Here is an 8,073-nt window from a genome sequence, read left to right on the forward strand (position 1 = left end):
GGAAGTACTAGGTATGAGATTGAGAAGTACTCAGGAAAAAATAATTTTGAGTTATGGAAGATCAAGATGATGAGTTCCTTAATCAAGCAAGGCGAAGATGGTGCTCTCGAGGAGCGAAAGTCTACTAGGACTGATGATGATTGGAATATTCTTGATAAGAAAGCTTTATCATCGATCTGTTTATGTCTCACGGATGAGGTTCTCTACAATATCATGAGGGAGAAAATTGCGGCTAAGTTATGGGCATAGTTAGAGGATGTCTATGCAAAAAAAATCCTCTGAAAATCGCCTACACTTGAAGCGGCAGTGGTATAACTTCAAGATGGCAGAGGGTGGAGATCTGGAGGCTCACATCAGCAACTTTAATAAATTAGTTTATAAATTTCTGGATATGGAGGAAGTGATGAAAGATGAAGAACAAGCATATATGTTACTGAATTCTCTTTCGGCATCGTATGAGTCATTTAAGGACACTATGTGCAGTAGAATAAAACCCTGAGTGTCGACACCATTATCTCGACCCTTTAAGGGAAAGCTATGAGAAAACTTAACGTCGACATGGGGATATCTTCTGAGGCACTGTTTACAAGGGGTAGGAATTCTGAACAAGGTACAGGTTCTTCAGGCTCTAGGTCTAAATCCAAGGGTAAGGGCAAATGAAAGGTAAAGTGCTGGAACTGTGGGAAGGAAGGACATGTGAAGAAGGACTATGAAAATCTCAAATCGAAAAGAGAAGATTCTGACGCTTCATACAGGGAGGCCAATGATGCCACATCAGATGGATTAAGTAGATGTGATGGTGATGTTTTATCTGTGTCTTCGCTCAGACGGCCATACGATGATCGTAAGGACAAGTGGATGCTAGACACAGGGGCATCTTTTCACATGACTCCTTATCGGAGTTGGTTCACCAGATACAGGGAGTACGATGGTGGACAAGTATTTATGGGAAATAGCACTGCCTGTAATGTTGTGGCTGTTGGTTCGGTGCACATCAAGATGTTTAATGGGGTGGAGCATACCCTTACTGATGTCAGGCACGTTCCTGATTTGAAATAGAATCTGATTTCTCTTGGTGTACTTGAGGTAAAAGGATGCAAGTACACAGGTATTGATAGTGCTCTTAAGGTATCTAAGGGGGCACAGGTAATCATGAAAGCGCAACTACTCAGTAACATGTATAGGTTGATTGGGAGTACTTCAAAAGGTGGAGCTGTAGTGGATATAGCGGATTTCACCTCTGCATGTGTGTGGCATATTGGGCATGGCCACATGAGCTGGCATGGTAGGAAGGTTGAGACGCGCAGACAGGGATACAGAGCTGGTGGGGCAGCCACTTGTGAGAAGAATCCCATGGCATGATCGCAAGATATTGGCAGACGACTCCAATATCGCATGGAATTTATGTTCTATTCAGATCGCTTTAGGTGAGCCTGGTGCTGAGAAGTGAAAGGTGACTATGGGCGATGTGATGGATTCGTTGTACCAAACCGACATATGGGAGCCGGTGGAGCTTCCAGTGGGCCGGAGAGTGGTTGGATGCAGGTGGATCTTCAGGAGGATACAACATAGATACTGGGCGAGGTTGGTAGCGAAGGGTTATGCTTGAAGAGAAGAGATCGGCTTCTCAAAGATATTCACACCGACGGTATAACAGGTGTCTATTAGATCCGTGATTGACGCTGGTTGGCCAATGTGATCTTGAGCTGGAAGGATGGATGTGGAGTCTGCACTTCTGTAACGAAAAGTGAAGAGTAGATTTACATAAAGCAACCAGAGCAGTTCGAAGTTAAAGGGGTTGGGAAAAGACTTTGCAGGAGGTCATGGTTCGACCTGTCACCTAGGCAGTGGTTTGATTCCTTCATGGTGAGTCAAGAATTGATGACATGTAGATCGCCAATTATGACATGTCTGAAATCAATGTACTGAAGACTCGGTTAACTGGGACATTCAGGATAAAGGATCGGGGGGCTACAAAGATGGTTCTCGACATAGAGACTGAAGGAGGAGCAGGCTTTGGTAATCACAGGAGGAATATCTTGTGTGTAGGTATTGATTAAGGATGTGATTGGTCAAGTAAAGCCGGAGAACGTTCCCTACGCGTCTCTCCTCAAGTTTTCCTCAGGACATGTCCCAAAATAGATGAGGAAAAGCAGGATATCTCATGAGTCTTATTCGAATGCGGTTGATAGTGTATGCCATGGTCTGGATTAGACTGGCTATTTCACAGGCTGTCAGTATTGTGAGTAAGTACCCCTGTAAGCAATATTGGGTAGCGATGAGATGGTAAGAAGACTATGTCATTCCTTTTGAGAAGACAGGAGCAAAGATGGTTGGGCATGTGGATTCTGATCCAATGGACATGCTCTCCTAGATCGTTCCTGTAGAGAAGTTCAAGGTCTGTAAAACTTCTTTGGGCTTGGTGATGGTGTAAAAGGAAGACAGAGTGTGCAAGAGAAGCTATGATGTGATGCAGAAATAAGAGAAGATGTCAAGAAGCTACACAGTTGAAGATTGAAGACATGGTGGAGATTGTTGCGATATGTCCTAAATCTGAGTCCTTTCGCAACTGGGATGCGAAAGGGAAGTTGCCTAAACTATAAATAGGTGTTCCTAGGGCTTTTCTAGGGCATGAGAAATAATTCTAAGGCTTTCTAAAGGGGTTCTAGGGAAATCAAAGGGTGTAGCAAGGGTAAGATTCGAGGTTGTTCGAATCGGGTAAGTCCTCTCTCTTTGTAATTTCTATTTTCATAGTGGAGATCTGTCGCTTTGCGCCATGGTTTTTTCCCGTAAAAGGTTTTCGACGTTAAATTTGTGTTCTCTTATGTGTGCTTGGTGTCATTGTATTACTATCGTAGATCTAGACCTGTGTGATTCCGCAGCACAAATCCCAACAAAATTCACCCCGTCATGCTGTTGTGGATAGGCCCGGGTCCCTATTTGTTGCATGTATTTCATGCAGCCGTCCATCCACCTTGTTGGCCCATTTGGTGTGTCAGATCTAAAAATCTCAGATGGACCGCACCTCAGAAACCAGTGGGGTTTGAATGTCTACCATTAAAGCCTTCCTTAGGAAGCATCGTGCTGCACATCTGCACTGGCCATCTTCTTTTCCATCTCTCTTTGCATGGGCCCACTGGACAGTGGGGCCCGTGGGATGCTTATGAGAAATCCATATCGTCCATCCTTTTGTCTAGGCGAAAACATAACAGATACAAATCTCAGCTAGGCTGCACCCAAGGAATGGTGCTGATCGAATGTCCACTGTTGAAACCTTTCTGGGGCTCACCCTGATGGCTAATTTCCCTCCACCCTGCTGAGAAAGTCACTGGGACCTAAACGAAGGAAATCATAATTATCAGCTTATTCCATTGCGTGGATATAGCGGATAGTGGGATCTATAGTGGCGTATGGGTTTTATCTACACCATCCATCTATTTTCTCAGCCCATTCTCTGGACACGTACATGCCCAGAAATGGGCAGGGGGGTAGTAGTGATAATGACAAAACCCGTTAAAAACATGCTGTCCACCCTGTCCATCTACCTTTGGCGGACCCAGGCCCTACCCTATATGTGTATTCTATCCTAATTGTCCATCCATTTTGGCAATCATTTCAGGTCTTAATCTCACGTGAAGGAGATTCAAACCTCGATGGACAACATTTGGAAACAATGGTGTTGGAACGCTTGTCATTGAGACCTTCCTTGAGCCTGTTGTGTACTCGGCCGTTTGGTTAGCGAGTGGGGCCCGATGTGGACCCCACCAGATGTATATATCTTATCTAGTCCATCCACCTAAAAGGCCCATCAAAATTTGTGTTTTATCCAGGCCGCCACTGGCCAGCGGGTGTGGCCCACAAGGTTAGCCCACCTTGATGATGGGTTTATATCCTAGCCGCCCATCTATTTTAACAGCTCATCTCAGTTCACGGTCTCGAATATGAATTAGATTTGAAGCTTAAATGGGTCATACTGCTCAATACACTATGCCAAAACTGTGAAAAAAGGATGGTCTAAAACCGTCTCAAATGACCAAAAAGGACGGTTATGGACCGTCGTAAGGGCCGTCAACTTTTGACATGTCGTATTACTTAAAGGACGGTTGAAAACTGTCATTTTTATTGACGAAAAAAAGACGGTCATGAACCGTCCTTAAAAAGGACGGTCTCGGACTGTCTCTTATAAGCCTTTAAAGGACGACCATCGACTGTCCTTTAAAAGGACGGTCATGGACTGTCCTTAAAAAAGACTGTCGTAGACCGTCTCTGATAAGCCTTCAAAGGACGGCTATAGACCGTCCTTTAAAAGGACGGTCATGGGCCATCCTTAAAAAGGACTGTCATGGACCGTCTCTTATGGGCCTTCAAAGGACGGCCATAGACCATCCTTTAAAAGGACAACTATGGACCGTCCTTAAAAAGGACTGTCATGGACCGTCCTTTATAAGAGGCTCACTATACACCTGTTACAATATATTTCTTCGTATTCTTCCTGATATACACCTGTTATATAATATATTTCATCATATTCACATTCATATCCATCTAAACAACCCAAACTACGTAAATCCAACATAAACTACATTCATCCAAACATAAACTACATCCATCCAAACACAAGCAATCTTATCCACATTACATTCATCCACACATAAGTACATATAGGTTTAACATCATAAATAAAAAAAGAAAAAAATTAGCAACAATTTTCTTTTTGTGTCTTTCACCTGAAAAAAAATATTAAACCAATAAAACATTATAATTCAGAATCATGAAGAATTGCATAAACTTCTTCCAAAAAAGTGGGCACTTTTTAAAAATAAAACTGATCATTAAAATAGGTTTACGTTTAGGTTTTAGGTTTTAGGTTTAGGTTTAGGTTTAGGATTAGGTTTTAGGTTTTAGGTTATAAGTTTAGGTTATAGGTTATAGGTTTTGGTTTTGGTTTAGGTTAAGGTTTAGGCTTAGGTTATAGGTTTAAGTTAAGGTTTAGGTTTTAGTTATAGGTTATAGTATATAGGTTATAGCTTTAGAGAATTGAGAATAGGTTAAGGTTTAGGAAATCGGGTCCGAGTTCGGGATCAGGTTTAGGTTTGGGTTATCAAGTTTAGGTTTAAGTTTAGGTTAGGGAGTTGAGATTAGGATTAGGTGTAGGTTTAGGTTCAAGGATTTGAGAATACATTTCGATCTTAGGTTTAGGTTTAGGTTATAGATTTAGGTTTAGGTTAGGTTATAGGTTAAGGTTTAGAGAATTGAGAATAGGTTATCATCAAACTTGTTGGTTTATTGTTGTTGTGGTTGTTGTTAGTTCGCTATGTTTTCTCGTGAAGCCCAGTATCCGTCGGTCCCAATGGAGTAGCTCCATCAGTTACTAAATTTCTGAGATGTCTGGCCTCCTTCATTTCTGTTCTCTGAAGGTATGCTATTAGATCATGCTATTCTTTTGTTGCGGTTGATCTTAACGTCTTGTGGGCTTTTCTTCTGTGTTGGCTGTTGTGTAAAGGATGCATGTGGAGGATCCATGCTCTTTTGGCATATGGAGGCCACATGGAAACATGCAAGAGATTCGAAAATGAATAGGTGATTAGACCTTTGAAATTGGTTAATTTGGCCTTTCATGGTGAGTCATCTTTCTTAGGACAGCTAACTTCATTTTTTTTTCTGTTTACGCCTTGTAATTGTTGTGTTTCTACTTGTGGCAGATTGACTTGTAATTTGAGCTCTTTTATCTACTTGTGGCAGACTGACATCCAATCTGTTGATTAGGTAATCCATTCAGTTGTATCTTTCAATTGGAACTCTAATGTAATCTTCAGCTTTTTTCTTTTTTCAAAAGGGCCGGTGTCTGAAGCTCTCTCTGTTGTCTGTGTTTGGTTTTGGTTGTGTTGTTTGTTTGTGTTTGGTTTGGTGGTTATTTTTGTTTGTATTGTTGTTTGTTGTGTTGTTGAAGGTTGTGGTTATTATTTATTTTGTTGTGGTTGTGGTTTTGGATTTTAGTTTTTATAAGTAGGCTTAGCTGTTGAGAGCTCTGGCTCATTAGATTGAATATTGGATGTGAATAGATGTGGAATGGTTGTATAACTTGTTTTGTTGTTGTTTTGTTGTGTTGTTGTTGTTGTTGTTGTTGTGTTTGTTGTTGTTGTTGGTTTGGTTGTTTTTTTTTGTTGTTGTGTTTTGTTGTTGTTGTTGTTTGTTTTGTTTTTTGTTTGTTGTTGTGTTTTTTTTGTGTTGTTTTGTTGTTTTGTTGGTTTGTTTGTTTGTTTGTTTTTTGTTGTTGTTGTTGTTGTGTTTTGTGTGTGTTGTTGTTGTTTGTTTGTTGTTGTGGTTGTTTTGTTTGTTTGGTGGTTGTGTTTGTGTGTTGTTGTTTTTTGTTTGGTTAGTGGTTGTGTTTGTTTGGTTGGGTGTTTATTTGTTATTGAGAATAGGTTGAGGTTTAGGTTTAGGAAATCGGGTTCGGGTTCAGGATCAGGTTTAGGTTTGAGTTTTCAAGATTAGGTTTAGGTTTAGGTTAGGGAGTTGAGATTAGGATTAGGTGTAGGTTTAGGTTTAGGGATTTGAGAACACCTTTAGATTTTAGGTTTATGTTTAGGTTATAGGTTATAGGTTTAGGTTTAGTTTTAGGTTTAAGTTATAAGCTATAGGTTTAGGGAATTGAGAATAGGTTAAGGTTTAGGTTTAGGAAATCGGGTTCGGGTTCGAGATCGGGTTTAGGTTTGGGTTTTCAAGTTTAGGTTTAGGTTTAGGTTAGGGAGTTGAGATTAGGATTAGGTGTAGGTTTAGGTTTAGGGATTTGAGAATACATTTAGGTTTTAGGTTTAGCTTTAGGTTATAGGTTATAGGTTTAAGTTTAGGTTTAGGTTAAGGTTATAGGTTATAGGTTTAGGTTTAGGTTATGGTTTAGGTTATAAGATAAAGGTTTAGGGAATTGAGAATAGGTTAATGTTTAGGTTTAGGAAATCGGGATCGGGTTCGGGATCAGGTTTAGGTTTAGGTTAAGGAGTTGAGATTAGGATTAGGTGTAGGTTTAGGTTTATGGATTTGAGAATACACTTAGGAAATAGGTTTAGGTTTAGGTTACAGATTTAGGTTTAGGTTTTGTTATAGGTTAAGGTTTAAGGAATTGAGAATAGGTTGAGGTTTAGGTTTAGGAAATCGGGTTCGGGTTCAGGATCGGGTTTAGGTTTGGGTTTTCAAGTTTAGGTTTAGGTTTAGGTTAGGGAGTTGAGATTAGGATTAGGTGTAGGTTTAGGTTTAGGGATTTGAGAATAGCTTTAGTTTGGTTGTTAGGTTTATGTTTAGGTTATAGGTTATAGGTTTTAGGTTTAAGGTATAGGTTTAGTTAGGGTTTGAGTTTAGGTTATTAAGCTAGGTTTAGGTTTAGGGAATTGAGAATAGGTTATAGGTTTAGGTTTAGGTTTAGGTTATAGGGTTCGGATTTGAGAATAGGTTTAGGTTATAGGTTTAGGTTAGGTTATAAGTTATATGTTTAGTTTAGGTTATAGGTTAGGTTAGGGAATTAGAGTTTAGGTTATAGAGTTTAGGAGCTTATGGTTTAGGTTTAGGTTAGGATTTGAGATTTAAGTTAGGTTAGGGTTTAGGTTATGGGTTGTAGTTAAGGTTTTGGGATTTGAGATTATAGGTTTAGGTTTAGGTTATAGGTTTAAGGTTTAGGGATTGAGTAGGTTAACGTTTAAGTTTAGGAAATCGAGTTCGGGTTCGGGATCGGGTTTAGGTTTTGGTTTTCAAGTTTAGGTTTAGGTTTAGGTTGGGGAGTTAAGATTAGGATTAGGTTAGGTTTAGGTTTAGGTTATAGAGAATACATTTAAGTTTTAGGTTTAGGTTTAGATTTTACGTTTAGGTTATAGGTTTAGGTTTAGGTTTAGGTTTGGTTTTGGTTTTGATTTAGGTTATAGGTTATAGGTTTAGGTTAAGGTTTAGGGAAAGGTGGTTTTGATTTAGGTTATAGGTTATAGGTTTAGGTTTAGGTTTAGGTTTAGGTTTTGATTTATGTTATAGGTTATAGGTTTAGGTTTAGGTTATAGGTTTTGGGATTTGAGAATGGGTTCGGGTTTA

At 39.8% G+C, this 8,073-nt stretch overlaps 1 long non-coding RNA gene across 1 annotated transcript; it reads left to right on the forward strand.

Annotated features, from left to right (window-relative positions):
• Nucleotides 1-5,376: 5,376 nt before the first annotated feature.
• On the forward strand, nucleotides 5,377-5,839 carry LOC131254002 (uncharacterized). The gene is made up of 3 exons (XR_009175422.1): nucleotides 5,377-5,417; nucleotides 5,504-5,620; nucleotides 5,703-5,839. It is a non-coding gene; the product is annotated as an uncharacterized LOC131254002 (long non-coding RNA).
• Nucleotides 5,840-8,073: the final 2,234 nt, after the last annotated feature.

The sequence above is a fragment of the Magnolia sinica genome, chromosome 8, assembly GCF_029962835.1.
Source record: "Magnolia sinica isolate HGM2019 chromosome 8, MsV1, whole genome shotgun sequence".
Classification (NCBI taxonomy): Eukaryota; Viridiplantae; Streptophyta; class Magnoliopsida; order Magnoliales; family Magnoliaceae; genus Magnolia; species Magnolia sinica.